Source organism: Pteropus alecto, unplaced genomic scaffold (genome assembly GCF_000325575.1).
Source record: "Pteropus alecto unplaced genomic scaffold, ASM32557v1 scaffold72, whole genome shotgun sequence".
Taxonomy (NCBI): Eukaryota; Metazoa; Chordata; class Mammalia; order Chiroptera; family Pteropodidae; genus Pteropus; species Pteropus alecto.
In genome coordinates, this window is record NW_006436811.1 from 23297204 (window position 1) to 23324290 (window position 27087).

At 36.4% G+C, this 27087-nt stretch overlaps 1 protein-coding gene across 1 annotated transcript in view; it reads left to right on the top strand.

The window, feature by feature from the left end:
• Positions 1 to 27087, top strand: part of HS6ST3 (heparan sulfate 6-O-sulfotransferase 3) — a 606078-nt gene that overhangs the window by 128449 nt on the left and 450542 nt on the right. The window lies entirely within an intron of this gene.

The following is a 27087-nucleotide window of genomic DNA, read 5'->3' on the forward strand; positions in this document are numbered from 1 at the left end:
ACACAAGTTGGATAGCTTGAAAAGAAAATCATTGGTCATTCCGTTAAATTGAATTGAGATGTGAACTGCCGATGGCAGTGAGTTTATCCAACCAATCACATAAAGAAATGTTACCTTTCCCAACTGTTACCAGTCAAATGTATTTCTTGGTGATATAAAATTGTCTTTTACGGTAATATGAGAAATAAATATTTTAAAAGACTTAAAAGGAAACTATAAAATGGAAGTTTAAATTGTTTTTTTATCTAAAATTTTATATTACTTTGTAGTTTAAATTTTGTGTTGTTAAAAGTAGCTTTTCTTTTGTGCTTTTTTCTTTCTCCTTTTTTTTAAAATCTAAAGAAATATGTTGTCATAGGGTGAGGGGGGAGAAAGAGGTGGTGATGGGGGACACGATCTGTCACATGTCTCTTTTGAGGAAGATTTGAAGGCTGCCTTCATCCTAGTCCCTTCTTCCTACTGTAGAGGTGACCTCTGTTACCATATATCATCCTGGCCTAAGCATGAACAGTCTGCCAATTCCTGTTTTCTCTTAGCACACTAAGGCAGGTTATAATTTCAAAGGGAACTTTACTAAAAATAACAGGAGAATCAAAGGGGAAGGAAAAGAACACAGACAGCATGAACAGTCCAATTTTCTTTCAATGCTTGCCTTGTTCTCCCTGCCCTCTACACTCCTGTGGGCCCTGACTCCTGTGGTCCCCTCTTCCTGTGTCTCCACTCTCTCTTCTCTCTAATTCTGGGCCCCACCTGCAATTCCAGGATGTGTTTCTGGAACCCTCCTCATCTAAGTCTCTGATGGCTCATCCTTTCCTGCCTTGGTTTAGTCGTGGGATGTCAGGGAGCAAGACTGAAGCTATCAATTTTCCAGGGCTCAGTATAGGAGAAGCTGATTTTGAAAACTATATCTAGTTGAAGAAGCAGAGGATCTAAATGAAGGAGTAAAGGAATAGAAGACAACGAGCATTTATTGAGTGACATGTACTAGGTGTTTTCCATATATAATCTAACTTAATTCTTCCCCAAACTGCAAGATAAGGTTTATTTTTCTTGTTTCATAGATGAGAAAATTGAATTTCAGAGAATTAAAATACTATGCTCAAGATCATCATTGCCTTTTTGTGATTTAACCAACCCAGTTTTTATTCATCTGTCCCCCTCCATCAGAATGTTAAGTTTTAGGAGACAATAAAAATTGTTCATATTTATTCAGGTCTTAGTAGGTGCTTATCACTTAGGACTTCATTTGTATTATCCTACTTAATCCTCCTGATAACCTAAGGAAGTATTTATCTATATCATCTGTCTGTCTATCTGTCTATAATCTATCTATCATCTATCTATCTATCATCTATCTATCTATCTATCTATCTATCTATCTATCTATCTATCTATCTACCTACCTATCATCTATCATCTATTTATCATCTATCTATCGTCTGTCACCTATCTACCTAATTTTTATTTTACACTGAGGCATAGAGAGGTTAAGCAAATTCTCACTTAATCTGAGAGTTAAGAGTAGGCAAGAATTTGAAACTAATTTAACTTTAGAATCTGTATTGTTAATAACTATGTTATAATGCAGAGAAGCAGTAGGTGTGCATGTTTGTGTGTGAGAGAGTGTGACTGTATGTATGTATGTGTATTTACTGCTTATGTACATCTTATTTACTGCTGTATTTCCAACACATAGAATAATTCCTGGCACACAATAGGTGTTTAATAAATATTTGCTGAATGAATGAAAAAATTTATATAAGTCAAGGTCTTAGTGTGAAAGATATGAGGGAAATGGTGCTCTCAAAATAATTCAGGGTAAACTTATTTATGAAATGACTCATTATAAAATTATAAGATAGAAGATTTACAATAATTCAAGGACTGAGGACTGGCAGCAGCCTTGTTCTTCACCATCTCTGTGTCTACAGAGATAAGGGGCCAGGACAGGGGACAGAGGGATGTAACTGAAACCAGAGGAGAGGATGAAGTATAGTATAGAGCAGACCACCTCGAGTGGCCCACTTACTATTAGGTGAAGGACATAGCAGCCAAAGGAGGCCCTGCATGGAAGGAGCCAGGAGAATAATAATCAGGCCTCACTCTCTTTCTGCCTTCTAGTGTCCAGCCAGGGCTCCCCATCTGCCAAACTCAAGTGGAAGTAGGAGGAAAGAGTCCGCTTGCTATCGTCCAAACAGATGAACCTCTAGGGTGGAGAGCAGCGTGAAGAAAGGTAGAAAGACAAGGGGGCAAGGGCCAAGATCTGGCAGAGAAAGACGGTGTACAGTGCCTTCCTCTCTTTACCAATCTGGCTATTTCCAGGACCTCATATTTCCTCTGGGAACATGCCAGTTACTGAATCAGATACCCAAATCACTTGCTGCCACGTGGGGAGAAGACAGCATTAAGGATATGTTTAAAAGCATAAGTCAGAAACTGGCTGGAAATGGATACTTCAAGGAAGAAGTGCAGCCTGCCATCAATTAGGGAAGCATCTGTTAAAGGTCTGTGGTTGAAGGAGCTTCTGAGTAATTTTGTCTTGTGCTATCTGGTGTTATTTACTGATGCCCATCACTTGACAGATGGACTTTCCTGGTGCTGAACTAAGCCTGAGTCTGTACCATTCTTTCTTTATCACAGCTTTGACTGTTCATGGCAGAGATAGTCTTCAACCCCAATTTTGTTTCTTCTTCCAGTCCCCAACTCATAGTGCTTCTCAGTGGACATTTTTAGTCAGGAACCCAGAGCTCTTAGTCATGATTGAGTCTGGTGTACCATTTTCTTTTTTCACAAAGGCACCGATGGCTCCCTGAGCTATCCCCTTACAGGGCTGCATCTTTTCACATGAAGGTGTCCTGGGGACCAGCTATGACCTCTAGAAGGTTCCTGTCCATCTTCCCTCTAAACAGTCTGTCTAAACTGAGAACCTTACATATAAATATATGTTTCTAGAATGACACAAACGCAAATAGTTTACTTGGGTCACTGATGGTATTGTTCTCTTTCACTTCTTGCCTAAAGTTCCCGCCTTAGATAATTGCCCTGTTAAATTTTTGGCATTTTTCTTCTCTTCTTTCTTTTGCATTTTTTCTCCCAATATAGTTTTACCAACCTTGTGAAGATATTTTAAACAGAGAACACAATCTAAATAGCATGAAAAAATTGTTGTAGGTGATAAAGGTTGCATTTTCCGAGAACAATATTTTGTGGTGATTATTTCCTGTGATTGTATTTTGAACCCTATTCTTTCAACATGGCATGTTGTTAAAAAAATGGATGGTGAAGGTAGATAGATCTGACTTCACATAACCATAGGTGAGATTCTTAAATACTAGTAACTTCATTCATTCATTCATTCATTCATTCCAAGAACATTTATTGAGTGCCTGCTAGATACCATGCACTTTTCTAGGCTCTCATGAATTAGAGATGGACAAAGCAGATGGCAGAAAATAATTCTATTTTGGAGAGAGGTTAGTAGGATGACGTGAGATAACATAGGTAAAATAACCGACATAGAATTTGGCACATAGTATTTGCTTAATAAATCTTATTTGTCACCTTTTCCCTGTAAACAATAAACATGATATTTGATACATTTTAAAGATTTTTGCAAAAGAGCATCCAGTGGGAAAATATTTTTGAAAGACCTTTTTAAATAGACAATTTTAAAGCATCATTAAAGCTTTAAATTTTGACTTGTTTTCTTGGCTTTTAAGTTGTAAGGCAAGACACATTTTTTAAGGGTGTAAGGTTGAGCAGTTATCTCACAGACATCTAAAGTAACCTTTCTTTTTTCTGTCACTTATAGAACTTTAATTAGAAATGGTGGTGATTTTCCTTTTCTCTAAACTATCAGCTTATTAGAGCTAACTGGGTTGTTTGCAATGATCTGCTCCATATGGGTACTTTATTTAAAAAAAAAAAAACTTCAAAGAAACTTTAATTTCTTTTCTGATAATAGTTTTATATCCCCTAATAAATCTGTGACATTTTATCTGCCCTAGGGCTTCTGTAAATTTACATATTTAGGCAGCTAAGCCATGATGTAAAAATTTTAAGCTGTTTTACTGGCTTCATGAATTTGATACTATAATTGTTGAAATTAATGTGGTCTGACAATGTCATGAGTCTCCCATTTTTTATGCCTCAGGGTTGAAACATCCTGTTTGGGATAAATGTACGAATACTGAAACCATGGCAATCCATTACAAAACACTAATCTCATTAATAAATTAAATATCAAAAAATATTCTTAAAACTATAATAAATACTGGAGCCCAAATGAACATTCATTTTGCCAACTCCTTTAAAAGTTTTTACATGGCTGTTAATGGTTTTTGCAAGCTGGCAAAATAATTTGAAGAGGCCTTCTATCCTTAGGTGGCTAAACAAACTCAGTACATGACATATTTAGCAGTAACACATTTTCTGACTGAATTAATAATTGAAATGTCAACCAGTTCATACTTGGAGCCATGCTAATAATAACTTTTAATTTATCAAATACATCTGAGCATGCTGAGTACTGTCTGCTTGCCTCTTTAGATCCACTTTGACCTTATTCACCTGCTTTGTTTCCTTTTATATTGTATTAGATCAGGCTGTCATAACAAAATAAAATAGACTGAATGGTGTAAACAACAAAGATTTATTTTCTCAGCGTCCAAGAGGAAGCCCAAGATCAGGGTCCAGTAGTGTTTGGTGTCTGGTGAGGGCATCTTTTCCTGGCTTGCAGATCACAGCCTCCTTACTGTGTGCTCACATGGCTTTTTCTTGGTGAGTGGGTGTGGAGAGAGAACTGTTCAGTGTTTACTTTCATCACAGCACTAATCCCATAGTGAGGGTACCATCTTCATGTTCTCATCTAACCCTAATTACCTCTTCAAGGCCCCATGATCAAATATCATCACACTGAGAGTTAGGACTTCAACATATAAATTTTGGAGGGACACAATTTTAATGACTAAGAAGCTGACTTGTATAGATCACATCAAAGCATTCCTCGCCTCTGGCTTACTGTGGAGATTGGCCCATGGCAAGCTTCAGTAGGAGATGGAGGGAGAGAGAAAAGTGAAGTCAAGGGTTATCATGAACTGGCCGTGCCCCTTAAACCAAGTTCACAGTGCCCGTCAGGCAGCCTTCTGCACACATCCTCCTGTTTCAGGGCTCTGTAACCATGCCACCTCCTTCCATTCAGGCCCAGTGGTGGCGACATCCCTCCTGCTGCTTGTCACATGGTACTGCTCTATCCTTGCACTTTCTCCGTTTGCCCTGCGTCCTGGTTCATCTTTGTAAGCAGTCCCTTTATTAATTCTCTCTCACATTACTCGATCTGAGTAATCTGAGTGTTTCTTCTGTTTCTTGCTACAATGCTGGCTGGTATACTTAATTTAAAATATTTTAACATTTGAACATCTTATACATTATTATATGTTAGGTTGATGTGAACAGACAGAAATAGCTATTAAAGAAGAAAATTTACCTTCCCTGTGACTCAAATACTCTTCCTGCCCTCCCTCTACCATAAAACAACAAACACCGCCCCCACCCCCCCGCGACCGCTCCCCCACATACCCTTTTTTTTAGCTGGGAAAATAGGTGCTACTTTGTTGATGGGAAATTGGTTTTTGGCACTATTCCCTATTGATTGATTGGAAAGCAGTTAGGGTCAGGGTAAGTCCTTTTGAGAAATAATCAAATTATCATCTATCTGTGTGGGGCAAATATGACAATTACTCAAATCACTGCTAGGTGATCATCATTCCCTGAAATTGCTTATGTCTTATTCTCATCTGTAGAATTCAAGCTAGGGATTGTGATTGTTAAATACAATAGTGCGCTAGACATCAAGAACAGTGCTCATGGTAGCTTCCAATCAATATTTGTCCAGTGAATTTGTTATCCAAATTCTATTGAACTACAGCTGGGGTGGGGAGGCAGGATTTAGGAGAATGAATGGAGGTGAATGCCCTAAATAAAGTTCATTCAGCAGGCAGCAAACAGTAAGGGAAAATATAGTGCAGACAGCAAGAAGTGATATGGGTAAACTAGTGGCATCTGGAGTCTAGCAAGGTGAAAGGTGGTTCCCAAAATCTCATGGATCAGAGGGAAATTGGCCATAGACTCTTGACCCTCTGGGAGTCTAGACAATTGGAATGTCTATTAGCAGGTTGTAAGATGTAAGGATACAGGCAGATTACATGTACTGGGGGGCTGGGATACAAAGATCAATAAGAAATAGGTCCTTAAATTAGGTTATTTGTCTCTTTAGCACGGATTACTGGAAAAATGATTATGTTCTCCCCCTCAAAATGGAAAGAAATCAATCAACTTTTGTTGTAATATTAAATTTTCTATTTGGGATGATAAATTATTTTAATTTTATAATTGATTCTAGATGGTTGAACAGCAAACTATGACATGTTGACTTTAAAATTGCTCAAATTCTGAAATATGGGTGACAGTACAATTGGATAAAAACAATGTTATTTTTTCATGGGCAACCATAAGACATCAATCTCAACTCTTTATTTAAAACTTTGTTAAGACAATACTGAAATGCTGAAGTAAATATGATTCCCTCCCCAGCTCTTTATGATATAACAGGGAATAAATTGATTTCCTTTCCAACAAGGCACAAATCACGTAAGACAATGGAGTAAAGGCCTTGAAATGAACTTTAATAATTTCCAGGCTTAGAAGATACTCCAAATGTCTGTGTGGAAAGGTGATGAGCAACATTTCTTATGGTACAACATCAGGTTCATTTTCCGTGGGCTGAAGATTAAGCACACAGGAAATTAAAGAATGTAGTAAAGCTCAGAGAAAACCAGAGGCAAAATAAAACGACGTTAATATGCAAGCAAGGTGTTAACAAGATCAGTGAAAGCTAACACCAGTCTCTAACTTCCTTTAATGAAAATTGTTCACTGAACTCATACCAGGTAGATGGGCTTAGTCATTTTACCTCAGTCCTGGAAGATTTAGCTCTCAGAGCACTACTGTTTAAAAACAGGAGCGTATTATTCAGATCTAACAACTAGTAATTGCCCCGATGACTGAATCAGTAACAGAATAATTAATATGTATTTATTTATAGAGAATTATTGTGTGTTAGTGAATTTTAGATGAATAATTAGGCAGTTTAAAACTTGGGACCTCTATGCCATTAATTTCTTGATTTCCATCTCTTTCTTTTCAGAAATTAATTTCTCATTTATCTGGAAGCATATATTAGCTCACACAGATTAATGATAGGACTCTTTGTAGAGGGGATGACTCTTCTTGTAGCTTGTGTATACCTAGTTAAGTGGGGTTTATGGATTTGAATTTTCTAAAAGATGTAGAAGCTTTGTTGGACTTTTATATTTTGAAACTGTGAAATTGAAGGTGTTAGGGGTTTCAGTTTAGAAATGGCATGAAACCACGGAGTATACCTTAGTATTTGTTTCTAATTTGTAGGATGCATTTGTATGTTAAATAGCCTCTTATTGTAAAGCCATGCTTATTTTGTAATATTTTATTTCATCAAAGCAAAAAGTTAATTTTTTTGGTTTGAATTTTCAGTATTAGTATGTCAGTCGTGTAATCCAATCAGGACAAGAATTGATAAATCGTGAGCAAAGTTGGAGGAGGGAAGCAGAGATGGATGGGATGATGAGTCACCCTTATTTTGAAATTAGAAATATAATAGTGGCTGTTTAGCTAATGCCCTGTTGCTGAGGTGACAACACACAGGCATTCATGTTGCATTGGACAGTACATCCCCCAGCTCTAGAACTAGAAAACCTGTTCCAATGACCTTTACAATGTGGTTGTCTGCACAGCAGCTCAGACTTGCCACTGACACTATTCAGCTAATTTCCACATCGGAGTTGGCAGAGTTGAGGTACGCAGAGTCTTTCTGATGCACTGGTCTGGCTCTGAACCCAAGAACCATCTCTAGTATTGACATTCATGGATGGGACCAGAGCAATTACTTTCAGAACAGAAAAACCTATACTTTGTGGTGACACAAAATACCTCCTTGGATGTTCTTTCTGGAATGGATGCAGGAAAAACCTTTATGTTTTTCATTTTTTAGTTCGCTTCTTTACTTGAGTCTAAGTTGGGGAGTGGTAGGAGAAAGCGGAAAATTGCTTAGATGTTGCAATAACATATACACTACAATTTTGTCAATAACTGTATAACTGACCCTAAAAGTTGCTACCATATAAAGGTAAAAAATGATATGCTTGGATGTCTAGTTGAGGAACTCCAGTCTCTTTCTTTAAACCATAACAATTTCTTTCAGATGGAAGCTAGTTCTTAATATATCCCAATCATTTTCATTCTTCTTTTTTCTCTCCTCTTCTCCTTTTTACAGATTATAAATTAACTGAATGTATAAGAGCATGACTCAGCCCAGAAGCAGCAAGCTGTCCATCCTAGTGGCACACATAACTCCTTTCGCATGTTACCTGTGGGTTTTCAAGATGTTCTGATTTCTATATCAGGATATTAGCCTCTATGGTGCTTTCAGTTATCCTGTGGTTCTTAAGGCTAATGATTGCAAATGAGACTCTAGAGCCCTATCACTGTGAGCACTGCTGGTCTGGACAGGAAGAGTAAGATCTTGAACCTCGCACCAAATACTAACATAAGAAATTTGAGACCAACTGTTTGGTACCTACTACGAATTAACAAAACACCCTTGCACTTTTATATATGCTCGTAGTCCCATGTCCTAGGTAGAATATAAATTATCTTTGTTTTAGGATAAAGGACTACAGGGTTTGAGATTGCCGGTGCTTGGCCCAAGGTTACGGGGTCAGCTAATTGTTTCTTTTTAAAAAATTTATTTATTTATTTTAATTAGTTTCAAGTATACAGTACATTGGTTAGATATTTATATAGTTTGTAAAACAATCCCCCTAACTGCTCCTTCTCTCCTCTGGTTTTCCACTTAGCCAATATATTAATGCTAACTGCATTCCCTAAGCCGTGCTTCCCCTCCCCGTGACCATCTATCAACTGCTAATTTGTACTTCTTTAACCCTTCACTCCATTCTCCCAGCTTCCCAGCCCCCGCCCATTGTCTTGATCCTCTAGACCAGTGATCTCTCTGCAGGGTTCTTCTGATAAGAGTCTTTCACATTCTAAGAATGAATGTCCTCTCCATCATGCATTGCTTAGATTTCTTTTAGTCAGTTCTTAAATAATTTGGGCAGACTTTTATGTTTGTTTAAGTGGAGCATGTTTGCATTGTTACTGGGAGTGTGTTTAATTTTTCCAAAGGGTAATTGAATTATTCTGAAGTTGAATGCATGGTTTATGCACAGCAATGTATCAGCTTGTAAGTTGGCAATTGAGGGAGTCACTAAGAATAAAACATTTCCTCCAAGCATCATAAGTATTTGAGGAGCTTAAAATGTGAATTCTGATATCAGACATCCTTTGTAGACAGTGAACTTAATTGGTCGTACTTGACAGGTACACTCATATGCAAGGTCATTTGAGAAGTAAATGTGCATCAAATAGAGTTTGGCCTAATTAAATTATCTGGGGGACACAAGTATGTAGAAATGCTGATGCTGTTACTACAAATTACCTATAGTAGGAGGTGCAAACAACTGATTATTCTGGGAATATTCCTTTTAGAAACCTCTTCATGAATTATGAAATAATTTCTAAAGTCCTCAAATTAAGAAACAGCAGACTTCAAAAAGTAATGTTTCCCCCCTGCCCCACCCAAAGTGGAACATTTTTACTGGAAATGAACATTATGATTTTTAATATTTTTATCACTGCATATATAGGATTACTTTAGGTAATGATGTTGAATGTGTCCCTCTTTTTTTTTTTTGGAAGGGACAAACTCATAGATACAGAGAACAAACTGATGGTTACCAAAACAGAGGGAGGTGGGAGGATGACTGAAAAAAAAAATAAAGGGGATTAAGAAGTACAGATTTCCATTTATAAAATATGTCATGGGGTTGTAATGTATAGCATAGAGAATATAGTCAGTAATATTTTAATAACTGTGTATGGTAATAGATGGTTATTGCACGTATCACCTGATAAGGCATATAAATGTCTAATCACTATGTTGTTATCCCTGAACCTAATATAATATTGTATGTCAACTATAATTTTAAAATAAATGCCTAAATAAATGAATTTGGTGGATTTAGAATTTAGAGCATTTAGAAACAACTAGCAACTGGATTTATATATATATTTCAAAAGAGAAATGTTTGCAGTTTCAAGATCTTAGGGAAATTAAGACATTACATTATCTTTTATTTTGTTGTTTATATTTTTGTTAAAAATGTGAACTTTCTTCTAAACGCATACTATTTAAATGGGACAACACTCTGTACAATTCTGTCATATGCAGTATATTTTTCTGTTTAAAGAAATATAATGGCACAGTTATATCTGTCAAATCCCTAATCTAGGTTAGAAATTTTGGTGTGAGTGCACATTTATGGCATATGCATAAAATAAAAAATATTAAGCCAAGATATGAAAGGATATTTTTGTCAGGTACATTATAGCAAAGCATTTAAAAATGGATATTATTGATAGAAGTCAACTCATCTTAAGATCGTTCACATTAATCATTGACCTTTAGATAGTCAGCAGTTTTTTGGTGCTCCATAGTGACTTTATCTAGTTAGTATTCTGCATAAACATTTTTATAATAAAATTTTTGGCTAGTTAAATTCATGGTTGTTGGGATTAGTCACTTTAACTTGACACAAGCTAAAACTGTTTTTAGCCAATGTCTTTGAAAGGATAAGCCCTAAAACACTGATTTTGCAGAATCTCGTATTTTGCAGGTTCCATGCAAAAGTAAAAATATGTTTATTTTTACTTTTTAAGTGTGGATATTCTTCACGTATCACATATATTTTTCCTGTCAACATACTATATTTATTGCAATCTTTGGAAAAAAATTTACCCATCTTTTGCTCTAAAAATAGGCACTAACAGCATTTGTGGAGATCCAGAAGAATAACAGTAATCAATTTGATCTTGCCTCTAAAACAGGTGTCATTTTGATAAATGGTCCTAATTAAGCAGAGATTTCAGGTAGGAAGCTGATTGAGTTAATGTGTTGGCACCTACATGGCCATGACCGGACAAGTACAGATGTTGCAAAGGGGTAAAGGTAGCACTTTATTAACTTAGTCATGTCTCTAAGTTTTGCATTTCTCATCGTTTGATCCAAGTATTTCTGTGCTGTGACAGCACTGACTTTAACTTTCATTTATTCAGTGTTGCAGAAGGCAAGGCAGCTATGAAAGTTTCAGCTCTTTCAGGTCATTTTTTACTGATCCCTATCCTGCAGTGAGAGACAAGTGCATAAAAATGATTAATTAGACAAGAAGCCTTATTGTTTCCAATCCATGATTCATATTCCTTTTGCACAACATGGGTTTAAATTGCTGGAAACAAAGCTCTTTTTACCTCTTCTTACATTATTTCAGAATAGATTGTGTAGGTAAAGAATGTGCAAGATGTCTTTACTGCTTGCTGCTTCACATATAGACAGACTTTTAGTGCAAAATGAGACAGGGACATGACCTTCTCTTCTGAATTCACATTGCTTTGTGATCTTGCAGTATCATATTATGCCATGGACAGTTCCACAGTTGGGTACTCCAAGAGATTTGTGATTTCTTTTTTTTATTCTCTACTTAATCACTTTTAAATATTTTGAGGTGGGGAGGTCTTTTGGGGGAATATTTTAATAATTTCAGGGAACTTATTTCAATCACTTCAACTTTTTAATGCAGAGATCAGCAAACATTTTCTGTAAATGATAAAATATTAAATATTTCAGTTTTGCAGGCCATGTGGTCTCTCTTGCAGCCACTTTACTGCTATTGTGACATGAAAGCAGTCATAGACAATACATACATGCATAAGCATGGCTATATTCCAGTACAACTTTATTTATGGATACAGAAATATGAATTTCATATATCTTTCATGTGCCCTGAATATTCTTCTTTTTTGCAACCAATTAGAAATGTAAAAAATATTCTTAGCTAGTGGGCCATACAAATCAGGCAGCTGGCTGGTTTTGGCCCATGAGCCAGTTTGCTGACCCCATTGTAATATATTTCATGAAATTTTGTGCTACATAAATAGTGCTGCACTTAGTGCTGGAGTGGACATTCAGAAACTATTAATTGTTGTCCCTGTCTTCAAGGAACTTTTCATTCAGATGAGAAAAAGTCAATTGCATAAAAACATATCAATATTATAATGTAATTAAATGCTAAAACTCAAACCATGTTAGTTGTCTAGATAGCCTAGGAAGGAGGAAGAGGGGTCAGGGAGAAGGAGGGACGAGGTAAGGAGAAACCATTGTCATTGAGGAGCGTGGGTGTGGGTGTGAGGGGAGCAATGTGGGTTGGGAGGGAATTGTGAGAAGGCAGAAGTCCTGAGAGGCATGGAGCTCAGACAGGAACTGGTAGAAGATGCTTTTTTAATTTAGGAGGAGCTTCAGGAGGTGATACTGAGAAAACCAAAACCCAAGCCACTTCAAGGTTTGGTTTCGCTCTTTTCTATCGCTACAAATATACTCAAAGTCAATATTAATTGTTAGTTTACTTTGCGTGCCATGTTCTATGCTAGAAAACTAAGAAGAAGTGCTGACTTTCTCACAGTCAAGAGTAAAGACTAATGGATTTCTGATAAAGCAGAGAAAGGAGGTAATTCATGGAGCAAAGTCCTGAAGGGGTGAGGAGGGAGAGGAGGGATTACCTTGGATAAGAGGGGAATTCAAGATGAACAAAAAGAGATGAGAATACTTGAGGAGATTAATAGCTTTAGAGGTTGGGGATTAAGAAGGGAGAAAGCTCATACCTGATGAACTATATCTTGTCTAGGAAAGAGGTGATAAGTCCACCTACTTTAGGTGAAGTGGAAAAAAGAGGTATAAAGAATAAGGTGGGAATAACCAGTTAGGAGAGTGGAGAGGGGCTTTTCCAATGAAGTCTCCATAACCTCTATATAGCATGTGTTGGGGAGGGACTGGAGAAAAGGTCAGATGGGGCCAGGACAGTGCTTCTCATAACCTTTGATGTGCTTAGAGATCATTTGGGGATCTTGTTAACATGTAGATTTTTATTCATTAAGTCTGGGGTGAGGCTTGAGATCCTAAATTTCTTTAAAGCTCTTTAGTCTCAAGTGATTCTGATGCTACAGATCCATGCACTAAACATTGAGTAGCAGGAAACCAGGGCATTTTCTAGAAGTTGCACTTGCTTATACTCACTATTTTTACTTAGCTAATGTGTATATGTGGGGGAGGTGCTTCAATGAGGTGCGATAATAGAAATATAGGGGCATTAAAGCCCTCTGAAGCCAGTCTTGGTTCCTGGACTGACCAATCATAAAGGGCCAATAAAAACTGTTTTCCCCTTTAAAGTTGGAAATTAAAACATTGCTGGTACCAATGTGAATGATTGTGCTCTGTTTCCAGCAGTGATTTTCTGCCTGGGTGTAAGTGAAGTGAACATGGATAGTTAGACCAAGGCGGGGGAGGTGGGGCGGTGGTAGGGCAGTTGAAGAAATGTGCCATGCTAATTTACTCTTGATTTGGAAAGAGATAGAGCTCAGAGTCTGGGGAAGGAGGTTTAAGGTGTAAGAGTGAGAAAATAGACTGTCAGGAGATTGTGCTCTGAGAGTGTGAATTCACAGTATAAGATGACAGAGGCGAGGTAGCCTGAGAGATGGCAGTGGCCAACAGTGGCTGTCAGGGTGGGTTGCTAAAGAATTGTTCAGGTGGATGGCTAGTGAAAGACACATGACAAAGTCCTCATCGGTTGTGAGAGTGATCATAGGATCATAATAATGAGGAAAAGAAAATGTTAAGGATGGGGTAAGCAGATGTCATGAGTCTCTGTGGAGGAGTATGGTACAGGGCAGAAAAGTAATGGTTTGGAAATGGCAAAAAAAAAAATGTTGCACCAGAGAGGGCTAAAAGGAGAAGACAAATCCTCAGAAAAGCAGGCTCTATACAGGGTAGGGAAGAATCTGAGCATCCTCAGATGAGCCTGCAATACTCAGTGGGATGGTGTGGACAAGAGTGGAGGTGGCCAGGGGTGTTTCCAGAGAGCCCAGAGAAAAGGATTGGAGGGGACTGACCATGGGAGGAACCAGGAGGAACCAGGAGGGAGGGAAGAGCAGTAAGAAGGTGAGAATAGGAGAAATAATTGGTACTTAAAGATTACCTTTGGAGCAGTGCTGGAAGATGACAATAAGGAGAAGGGGCAGAGATGCTGTTGACTGATCTTGGGGTTCTGTATATAAAACTTGGGTTAAGAAGTTTTTGGAAGGGAATTGGCAAACCTGATCCCAGGATATATTTGGTGGTTTTCACCCAGTATCTTTCATACTGTGTGTAATCTTTTTGGTTCACCAAAAAAGGAGGTCTTATTATTCTATGTATGCCAAACAAGAAAGCTTTAAAAGATTAATTCCAGAATTTTGATAGGTATGTTAAGCATTGTTTTTGAGTGACAATGCAGAAGAATCTATTGTTTGATTTTTATATCTGTTTTCTCTTATTAAAGCATTGGATTTTATTTAGATAATGCTTTTCCTCTAATTGTGGTGCGGAAATATTTCTTTCATTACAAATTGGAAAACAGAAAATTAGAATGAAGTTCTAATTTCCTGCCCTAATTAGAACCACTATCAGGCTATCAAGAATAGAATTTTCATCTAGAAGCAGCCCCTTTTCTTTTGAAGCTGTATGACATACCACATGCAAAAGACTTACCATGTTTACCAGAATGGATAGGATATTATGATATTGCAATATTGGTTCTTTGTTCGTTTTATTCCTTTAGTTTCGTGTAGTAACTATTACTGTCCTATTGAAGCAATAGCCAGTGAGAAATATAATTTTGAACTTGACAAGAACAGGGCATTCATTTTATTATAAAGGATTTGAAATACCTAAGAAACTATATTTTAAAGAGCTCCAGCAAAATAAATCTGAAATGGAGAGAGATACAGTGATGAAGACTAGAAAAGACACCTAACAAATCAAAATGAAACCAGTTATGAGGAAAAAGGAAAGCAGAAGGAATTGGGAAAATAAAAAAAGAGATAATGAAACACAATAGAAAAGATGAAATGATAGCAATTTGTGTTTACCTGGAAGTTTTCATTCAGAAATTAAAATTTTTAGGACTGGGGGATTTGGAGAGTTTGGGGAAGCAAATTAATAATGACTGGGTTCTGGGAGGTTAGGGATGAGTCTGAGCAAATCCGTAAATAGGAAATAAAGAAGGAAGGAAGTTAAATTTAATCCAGGGATCTTTGGAGGATTTTGTGTAAAGGATTGACATGGTCAGAATGACAGCAAGGAAGATAATTAGCATTCAGGATGCAAGTACAGAAAGAAGCCAGAAAAGGCATCTTAGGGGAAGTGTGTACAGGGAATGTGGTTACCTACTGCATGTTGGAACGGACAAGCCTTGGCACAGCAGCACACCAGCACACCAAGGTCCTGGAATGAATGCTGACTTATGAGCAAGACCTTTCCTTTTCGGTCCTTGTTTTTTCATCTATTAAAAAGAAAGAAAGGAAACAGAATTTATTCAAACTTGGCAAGGTGCAAGGGAAGTCTTGTACTAACTTTCTTTGAAGGTAATGGGATGTTATATCTCAAAAACCTTAAAACCATCCATTTTCTATGACCAAATAGTACTACTTCAAAGGATTTATTATCAGTAATAATACTTAGAGATGTCTTCAAAGATTTATGCCTATGGCTGTTCATTAAAGCATTGTTTATAATATTCCCAATTTGGAAATAACCGAGACATGTAACAATAGCACATTGCTTAAATAAATCTCAGCTGACTTATCCAATGTAATGCAATGCATTTATTAAGATCATGTTATAGAAGAATATTTAATGTTGGAAATCTTTATGATACATTGTTAAGTGGAAAAGAAGCAGTTCCATAAGTAGGTCGTACAATATGGGGAAAATGTATATGCCTGAATGTATGGATGGATACTGGATATTTTGTAATTATTCATGGTTACTAACATAAAAATACATATTAGAGGACTATTTGGAAATCTGGATTTTAAGAAGTCATATGGTCGAACTACCAGGTAAAAAGTATTTGTATCATGTAGTGTAGGCAGCCAACTGATGTTTGAAGATGGGATTCCCTCTCGCCCCATCAAGCAGAAACTTTACTTTTACTCATAGCTTGAACACCTCAACTGTAGGATAGGCTGCTTTGGGAACAAACACGAAATCAGCAAAGAGGAGACCATATGCTGGTTCCAGCAGATGTATTATGAGATTACACTTTGTGGCAAGTAAATTTCTGTTTTTATTCCAAAGGCCAATAAAAAAGTTTTCAATGAAATGTTTTTTAAAAAGTGTGATATGGGGAGGCCTGTGTTATTTTTCTCCCTTGTACTCTCTTATGGTTTTCTGACTGATACTTCCCTTTCCCTATATCAAAAACTCCTGATCCTTTGAGTTTTACACCAAATAGATATACCGCCTTCACCCCAAAATCCATGTTGTCATCTGCTGATTTCCTGGTTATCCTTCTTCATTCACTGAAGATTTTACCTCCTGATTCATGGTCTTATTCCCCAACCCTAACCTGTCATTTTCTATTCTCAGTGACTATAGCACCATACACTCATCCTGCTTGGTCCTGTACCATTTACAACGGTCATCTCTTCCATTGCACTCTCCAGTACATTCTCACTGTCCGTTCATCACCACCATACTCTCTTCATTTTTTTCTTTACCCAGCTTAGATTCTATGGTTGTCTACCATTAAAACTCCCTTGAAAAATCCCTCAACTTCTTTTACCTTTCTTCCTTTGTGATTTATCTCTATAAAAACTCTTGATACTATGACTCTGTCATTTACTGTCCCCTTGCCAGCACTCAAGCAGCTGAATATTCCTAGAGAAAAAATCCAAGACTGCCTGGTTTAATTTTAAATGCATGATCACAAATGTCAAAGAGCTAGTCAGTGCTAACCTGCTTTTCAGCTATATTTCTCATGGACTCACTTTCCCACTTCCTGAAATGGCTATTTCGTATTATCTGCTCTCCTCAAATCTCTCAGACCACTTCTTCCTGCTTCTCCTGTAGCTGGTGACCTGGTTTCTTATGTCCTTGAGAAGATAGAAGCCATCAGTAAGACACTTATTTGTGTTCTCATTACCAAATTTATAAACCCACTCGCATTATTCCCCGCTCTTTGTACAATAGGGGAAATATCCCTTCTTTTCCTGTCAAAGCCAATTCTTTTACTTTCCTAGATTCTATTCCTAGTTTTCTGTCTTCTGCAGAACTTCCTTCTCTCACTTATCCCCTCTCTCTGCATCATTGATCTCTTCCTCACTATCAATTCAGTGTGTAAAAACAAACCTAAAACTTTGGGCCTCTCATTCTTCTCAAATGTCTGCTCCATTCCTGTTTCCTTAGTAATCACCCTCTAAAAAATTGTGTACATGTATTACCTCTAATGCTTCACCTCCGATTTTGTTTTAATTCAACACTCAGCTGCTCTTGTGAAGGTCACACATGATCTTTACCTCTTTACCTGGCCTAATTCAGTGGCCACATCTTTGCTCTTTTTGTTCTCATACTTCAGTTAGCACTGGATTCAGTTGGCCACTTCCTTCTTGAAACATGATCTCAGTTTAGCTTCTTTAAATTCAAACTCTTTCTGGTTTATTCTTATCCCACTTGATTTTTTCACTCCTCTGACTCAAAATTTTGGTGTTCCTGCCAGCTAAACCTGGGTCGTTCTCCCCTATTCTCTCTCTCTTTACTTCCTCTCTAATAGATCTCACTCTCTACCTATGAATTTTATATTATCTCCAACTGCCATCTTGATCTCTCTAGTAGATTGTCTTATAGGCTTGTCAAGTTTAACATGTTCAGAATGAAACCTTGGATTCCATTCTCTTCCATAACTGTTCTTTTTTTAGTCTTTCTTATTTCTATAAGGACTACCCACATCTACCCAGCTGTTTGAGGAAAACACTGGGAGTCATCCTTAATTCGTCCTTTTCACCTCTCACATCCAATTAATCACCAAAAATCTATAGCTTTCACTTTCTGTAGATCTCAAAATCTTTTACTACTGTCTGTTTCTATCATCAACATCCTAAGCCATACAACATAACATAGTCCCTTACTTGGATTACTGCCACAGCCCCCTAACTGTCTTTGCTCCCAATCTTGCACCTTTTACCCATTCTTCAGCTAAAAGTGCTTCATTTTTTTAAGTTATATCTGATTTTTCCTCTAAAATGAACTATGGGCTCCTCATTGTGGTCTACAAAGCTATTTGGTCTACTATTCCAACTTTATTTTGTGCCTCTATCCCCTTTGCTACTGAGACATCATTCTTTAGGTCTCAGATTAAATGTAATTCATTCCAAGAAGCTTTCCTCAACCTCCCGATAAAGTAGATTTTCTCTCCATCATTATTCTCTAGCACAGAACTATTTACTTTTTTTTTTTTACAATGCTTATGATCTCAAATTATGTATATTTGTGGTTATTGTGTGTCTCCTCTATTAGGCTGGAAGTCCCCTGAAGTCAGAGTTGAAGTCTGCTCTGATTACTCTTTCATCCTAGTACCTAGCACAGTACTTCTGCATAGTAGATAGTATTTTTTCAATAGATATTTGTAAAATGAATGACTAGATGAATATTTGCCAAGTGTTGATTCTGTTTGGTGTCGATGTGAAGAGAAAGGAGAAAAATGATCCAGATTGTAAGATGATTATTGTGACTCAGGATAAGTGGTAAGAATTGGTGGCACATGATTGGGAAACAGAAAATATAGCAGCAAGATTTAGAATTTGAAAAATGAGAAAATGATTATATCTTTGCTGGGATGAGGAAATATAGGGCAGTGAGTTCTGAGGAAAGAAAACTGGGAGCTCAGTATTCTCTACCGTTTGTGGGAAATCTTATACTTAAAAAATCTCTTCAGGCAACCTGACTCAAAAATAGAATTCATAAACTTCTCAGGATAGCATACAGAACAGAAACCACAAAGACATTAAAATTGAGAAAGTTTGTGTAGCTATCTGGTCCTCAGTATCTACATATATACCAGTGACTATATGAATGTATAATGTGGCAATGGTTAATTAGAAGGTTAATTATTTTCATGACTGATGCTTATTGATTATCAAAGAATTCCTTTATAGATTGTCTTATGCTTTCAAGTGTTAATATGAAAGGCATCCCTTCATGTGGCTACAGAAATGGAATCGATCATTTAGCAGCAGTTGGCTTATCATATTGTACTACTTTATGTGAAAGATGCTATACATAAAGGCAATTGTAATGGGTGGTTTAATAAGGCAAACACTGTTAGGGAATATAATTTAACTGTATTCCTAACAAATGCGTTACTTTTTGCAGTGCATTTGTTTGTTTTATTAAAGCCAATTATACATTTGTTTTTGTTAATTTTTACTGTACAAAAGAAATTTGAAATACTTAATAGTCAATTACTGTGAGCATGCAGATAAAAATAATGAATGTTATCAGACAAAGAGTTTATATATAAAAGGCAAAGAAGACTAATATAGTATATGGAAATTTTTCAGAAATTAATAACTTTTATTTTAAACGGTTTTAGCATTTGGGGAAGGAAAGCTTTTAAATCAATGAAATTTCTACATGGGTCCAGGTAGATGGCTGACATGACTCAATCTAAATGCAATACTGGTAAAAACTATAATCAATGTCCTCTCAAGAGAGCTGGCTTTTCCCTCAAAGGCACCATTAACACGATAGACAAGCAAACTCTTGATGCTTAGATCTCTATATTTAGTCACTTTGGAATATTTGGTGCTTTTATGAGTCATCAGAAAGGAACTCTATACCTGCCTTCAAGTAATAATGGAGAATGACATATTTCAAACAAATATCAGGTCAGGGGTGATGAATATACTGATAATAAAATAATGGTTATGAGTTAATCAGAAAATGTTTTTATTCACCAACTGTTCATTCATTTAGCACTTATAATATTTCAAATTCAGTACCAGATATAGAAAACATTTCAGGTTCAGTACTAAGTATATAAGATATATACTTATGTTTAATGAAATTATGTTTAATGAAACATTAAACAGGTTGCCCCAGCAACATGTGATACCTTCTGTGATAAGAATTAAGAGTACCACAGGAGAGTTTATCTGTGAGGTTCTTACCTAACAGAGATCAAGGAAGGCTTCCTGGAAGAAATAACAGTTAAATTGAGCCTTTCATTTAAGTAGGAATTAGGCAGGGAGGACAGAGCATGTACTTAGGTCCTGGAGCCTTTGCAAAGTGAAAGTCCTAACTAGCTGGAACTTAGAATGTTGAAAAGTGGCAGAGATGAGTTCAGGAGAACAGATTTAGATTGCCTTGTGAGTCATAATAAAGGAGTTTGTACTTTATCCTAAATTCCGGAGTGCCACTAAAGATTTTAAGGAAGGTCAGAAGATGATCTCATTTTATCTTATCCTTTTGACTATTCTAGCTGTAGTGTGGAGAAGGAGTGGGAAGGGACTAAGACTAGATGCAGGGAGATGAGTGAGTGAGGATGTTAATATGGCATTCTAGGAAAAAGAGTATGGTGACTTTCTTGGGCAAGGGCAGCGGGTGAATAGAGACTAGTGGATAGATTCAGGAAATGTTTATGAGTTAGAATGACCAAAAGACTGGTAGATAGGTGATTCTGGATCTCAGGAGAATAGGCTGACCCAACATATGTTTGAGAGTTATCAGCATTTAGACATACTGTAATTGAAGTCATGGGAATTAGTGAAAGGCTTACAACAGTGCTCTTCAAATTGAATTACATGTACTTTTGGGGGTAGATAAAGTCTACAAGGTTTATGTGAGCACATAAATAATTTTAAGGGGATTAAAATTCCCTTAAATTAAGGACAGTTGCTAAGCCCTCAATTTCTTTATGTTGTCTTCCTAAGATCAACATTCCTGAAAACCTTTCTGTGGTCAGGTAGGTTCTTCTTCCTCACATCTCCTTTCACAGAGTTCTTTTTTCATTGACAAAAGAAGGGCGGGCAGGCCTGCAATTTATTCCGACTTGCCATGGTGCCTCTGTGGGAGCAACACAAAAGCAATAGCATTTACATGGAGAAAATGAATGACCCAAATGAGTAATAAAGGTAATAAGTCCTTTTGCAACTCAGGTACCTTTTGTTTTTGTTTTTTTGCTTTCCATGAAATGAAAGAAATGCCTAATAGAACTGTCAGCTGAAACATCATTAAAAATAAAATTTTCCATGCTAGATCACTTTGATTTTTGGCATAAAACTCAGAAAGGGTTTAAAGAATTGAGTGACACTGCTATAATAAAACTCCTTCCATTTCTATCTACTTATATAAAAATGTTCTAGGCACTTACATAAAAAATGAAAAACAGGAATAAACTTGATGCAGAACATTGTCTGAGTCTAGCAATGAATTATATTATTCATAGACCCATGAGATAATTGAAAAAAATAAAAACCATTTAAGTTAATTAATAGTTCCATCTAAATTCTGTTTTATATAATTAATAAATATCTGTCATAATGTAAAATATGTTGCATTGTGTTTATCAATTGTATATAATAGTAGTTTAATGAGAACTCAATCCAGAAGAAAAATGTTATCACTTAGAAATTTATGGTCACAGGATATTAAAAAAATTAAGTTTACCAACATATTTCTTTGCAGAGGTATATGATAAGGTGATTAATAGAAGAGTTTCAGGCATGAAATACATTACCTTGAGTTGAAATTTTGTGGAAGTGGAACAGAATTTTAAGTTCCTAGAGAAAAAAGAATCATGTAATATTTTCTAATGTTAAAGAACTTATTTATGTATTTTTTAATTGGATGAAGGTGAGAATGAAATCAGCATGGTAATTTCACATGGTTTAAACATTGAACATATTTAAAAGAGTGAAGTAATGGTATATCTTTAAATGTTCTTACAAAATTTATGAAAATGGAGGCAATTATATTCTCTGCCAATGATATCCTATGCAAAGTTATAAGGTAATTTTTGGATATTAACTTAAAAATGCGAGAGAGGGTTTTCAAAATCATTTTAGTGGGTATATCAGAATAGCAGTTTGAGGACCTCTGTTCTAGAGAGGGAAAGTAGTATGAAAAGAGTAAAGGGCATAGGTTGGATCTCCAGAAGTATCTTTTTATTCAAGGATCCTTCTACCTTCTCCTGGTAATAAGGAAAGGAAGCAAGAAAAGGCTTGTTACATATGTGTATAGGCTGTCTCTATAAGATTGGAGATGAGGTCATCTATGAGAGTTCAGCGGGGATGGGGGAGCATGTCCAAACAGAGTATAATATAGAGTATCAAATGATGGGTGAGAAGCCAGTCGAGGTTGGCTGACCATGATCCTAGAGTGATATCAATCTGTTTGGTGTGTGATATTCTTCAAGCCCTTATTGGCAGGAAATTCTTAAAGTCAATAGATAACAGGCATTAAGAAAAGTACTAGAAATTCCATAATATTAAGGGACATAAAAATAATTGGAGGCAGAGATGATAAATCATTTATCCAGGGTTAACTTCGGGAATGGCAGATAGAATCTCAATTTCTCGCTTTCCCACTGAAGATTTTATAAATTTACCTTGTACTTCTCTGTGATATCTCTTACATCAAGTTTGCTCCTGCCTGGAGCTTGTCTCCCTCCTAACTCCACCTAAGTCCTCTGGATCATTTAAAGGCCAGTCCTTCCATGAAATTTTCAAACTCCACTTATAATTTATACCAGCTCTGTCCAGGAGAAAAAGTATACAAACCACAGATGAAAGTCACATACATAATTTTGATTTTTCTAGTAGCCACATTACAAAAGTAAAAAAGAAACAATTGAAATTAATTTTTAATATGCTTTATTTAACCTAATATATCCAAGATGTTGTCCCTTGAACATGCAATCAATATAAAAACTATTAATGAGATATTTTATACCCAGTTTTTGTACTAGATCTTCAAAACCCAGTGTGTATTGTACTTAAATTACATCCCAGTTTGGACAAGGCACATTTTAACTGCTGATAGCAGTATGTAGCCACTTGCTACTGTATTGACAATGAAAAAAGATCCATTTTTATTTGTTGATTGTTTCTTGAGTATTCTTAGTATTCTTAGCAGACTATAAGATCCTTAAGGGCAGAGATCATGTTTTAAACTTCTTTGACATTCTCAAGGGGCTCAGCATAATGCTCTGATGTAAAATATCTCAATCTACCACATTGTTGAATTATTTTGAGTGATGAAACTTTTTGTTAAACCACCTTAATGATACCAGTCTATTGACTGGCCCTTTGGAAATAAGATAGCACTTTTTTGAACAACAAAGCTATCAAGAGTTTTAAATAATTGACAAGGCTGCTAATGGCTGCTGCTTGTGTAACTAGACAATCATTTAAATTTGTGAGCGTCCTGGGGGTGGGACTGTGGTGTCTTTTCAGTTACATCCAGTCACAACAGCTTTTATTTTCAGTATGAACATCTTTACATACAAATTAATAGTTCTTTGGAAAGTATTAGATACTCTTTTTAAAAAATTATGAGTTTAAATTTTCCCCAGGGTACTTGTCAAGTTGGTTAATATTATCACACTTATATTTGACTTATCTGAGAACCCAGGCTGAAAATAAATTGGCTTAGTTGTACCCAACTGGTGCCTTAGAAACTTTCAATTTTTTTTAGGAGGTTGGAAAAGAGGGGTTTGCCTAGATTCTGGAAATATCATTATCTCCTTCCGCTAAGCCTTTATGTTGAGAGCTGTGGCCTTCAGGATAAACAAAATGGAAAAGGGCCCCTTGAGAATCTTAATTTGTTCAAATTAAAATGAATGTAGGAAGATAATAAAGCTGTTTTAAAAAGATAGTCTGAGCTTTAGCACAGTATTTTAACCATTTATTTGGGGGGAAATTAAATCACCCTTACATGCAGGGTCAATGGAAAAACTAATTATTTTAAGTTGCGGGAATTTTTATTTTAGCCTTCACATTGTGAATGCCATGATATGAATTCAGTAATGCAAATTGTTGAGCTGTAGCTCCATGACATTAGAAAGCCTTTTAAGCAAACTGAGTAGGGAGGGTGGTTGACAAAGTGATCACTTTATTCTAATGACTTTAAGCTAAAATAAAGTTAGCCTATCAAAATCAGTTTTGTAATAGAAATCCTTGTAGTAATTGCAGAGTGGAGATCTTTTGCATGAAAAGAGAACATTTTTTTCCCCTGTAATTATGACCACTATGTTAAAGCAATCAAGAAGGTGTGCTAATTTATTTCTCACTGATGCAATTGATTTCCTAAAAGCTTTATGGGGAATAGAAGATGTCATTGTGATGGATCAAAAAAGCTTAATCCTATCACAATATAAAGCAAATTGAGTTGTTGTGTGGTCCATCTATTTTGGTATTAATCAAAGGGGGAAAAACCCAACTGTGTTCACCTACTTCTAGGTAATTCACAGATGAGAAGAGGATTATACAAACTAGTTTTAAACCTTTACCAGAAGAAATAGAATTGAAATTTGAAGCCTCTGGTGCCTATTATTGATGTGCATTCTGCTAGGGATTGAAGCCCCTAGGTGGCCCATAACTGAAGTCTGCCAAATATGACATATTCTGTACGTAGATAATGAGCTGTTGTCAGTTTTCCTCAAGGGAAATCTGGCTATATTGCATTTTCTCTCTGAGGTAGGTGTAACTGTGTTTGAAAATAAAATTTTTGTTACTGCTAATAACTATTAACTTTAAATGTTATTCACTTGTCTGTGCTATGAAGTCACGGCATGTACTGAACATTAATTTTAATCTCTTTCGGCAGCAGTGAAATTTTACTTCATAACCCCTTAGATGAATGAGATCAGCTACTGTAGTGCTAATTTAGTGTACAATCTCAGATGATCATCTGAGATGATTGAAATTAGGCTTCCAATGCTGATTTGGAATCACCATATAACTGTAAACAATGAGGTGATTCTTGGACTCAATTCATGTCTTGGACTCATGTTTAGTTTGGACCTTACTCTTTATATGAGATTCAGAGAATTGAATCACCCAGAGGAAAGTACAAGAGGTATGACATTAAGACCACAACCTTAGGGTGTCCAAAAGATGTAACTTAAAATTTTTTTTCATTTCAAATCTTTTTGACAATTCAAGGTAATAACTGTCAACTCAGAGTATCCTCAGTCAGTTCATGGTTTCCACTTTCTTGTAAGTTCCAGCTAATTCTGAGGGATCTTGCAGTTGCCAAGACATGAAGGTCCACTCTGGTCCTTCCTCTGGACCCTGTGTGTTGATCCCTACAGCTTGCTGCAAAGCTTCTGTTCTGGTTATAAAGTCTGCAGGGTCTAGATCCTCAGAACCACTTTCTTACCCACTTGGTACATTTTAGGCTTATTTAAAGTGCTTAGACACCCATGCAAACCGTGGCAGTCTCCTGGTTGGGTTGGGCAACAGTATATTCTTCTTCCGAATAAGTCTTTTGTACATGTGAGATCCTTGGCTTTTTAGATGCAAAAGTCAAGAAGTTGCCTCTGGATCTTCTCTGAAATAAAAACTCCCAAAGGCCAACGATCTAGACTGCAAAAATGTGAAAATAGAGGAGTGTCCTGAGTGCATAGGAAATATAGAGGAAAAACCACATCAGTTAATATGTCAAAAATATTATTCTCTACGAGAACAAACTGAACAGAGTTTTGGAAAAGTGAAAACAGAATTGGTCAGTCTGAGTAAAAGAAGTCTAAATTATGCATACATATGTGAATGACTGTTTTGCTTGGCTTGTGCTAATCATTTAATTTCTCTCTTTTAGAGCAGAGCTATATCTATAAAGACCATGTAGTGCAGTAATTTCTTTTAACAGTTAGGAAACAGGGACCCATACATAACCAGCATGGAGTCTCACAGCAAATATAGGATGTGAAACCAGATCCTCTGACTAAGAATTCCTTGCTCATCTTTTCCCTCTTTGCCTGAGAATGATATTATTTTGCAATTGAAGAAAATTGAGTTAGCTACCAGGATGAACTTTTTGATGCTAATAGTTCGAAACATTGAAATACATTATCAAGGACATTTGCAGTGGTTATTTTAAAAAATGGTTAGGCAGCTACCTTTTTGCTCTGGCCTGGGGGCAGTCCTGTGGAATCAGGGACAATATGACTTATTGAAGTCGATTTCTTTACCCTGGTTTTTAGATTACATGATTTTAAGGCAGATACTTCAAAAAAGATTTACAAATATAGACTTGATTATTATATTTACCACAGAAGCTACCCCTGTAGCTTCTCTAAATTCTTTGTTTATTTCCTGTGTGTGTGTGTGTGTGCGCGCGCGCGCGCGCACGCATGTGTATGTAGAAAACATCAATCTGCCCTTTCAAACAAATGTAAAGATTTTTCAAGATGTTTAGAAACAAGAGTGAAATGGTCTTTAGATCCCTAGAGAAAATCGGGCTGCATAGAACTTTAGCTTCTCTTCCTCGCAATGGAATGGATTTCTGTTGGGAGAAGATTTATAACTTTATGGACCAGACAGTGTAAAAGATGTGACAGGCTTCAAAAATAATTTTTCAGTGGGACTATTTCTTGGGAATGGTAATTGATTTTGCTTAGTGTCTGCTAAAAACAAACCTGGAGGACAGTGTTGCATAAAAAAAGGAAGAAAAGGCTAGAGTAAAGTATTCATGTAGTCATGTTTTTTTGTGTAGAGATTTAGACAGATTTTAGAAAGATTATTTTGTATTTCATGATTCCCTGACTGGGAGAGATACAGTTTGGAAAGCCAATCAGACATTTTCTTTTCCTATGATAATATTTAAAATTTTAACTTTCAAGAAAAACCTTCCAGAAGACCTTTTCTTTTCTATACTGTACCCAGAACACCTCCAGTCCTTGGGCTCTTCCCTTTTGGTGGCAGTGTATCTATTTAATAGGGTTTTGGTAGGGGAAACACCTGTTTGAATGCAGCCCCTTCCTTCCTTCCTTCCTTCCTTCCTTCCTT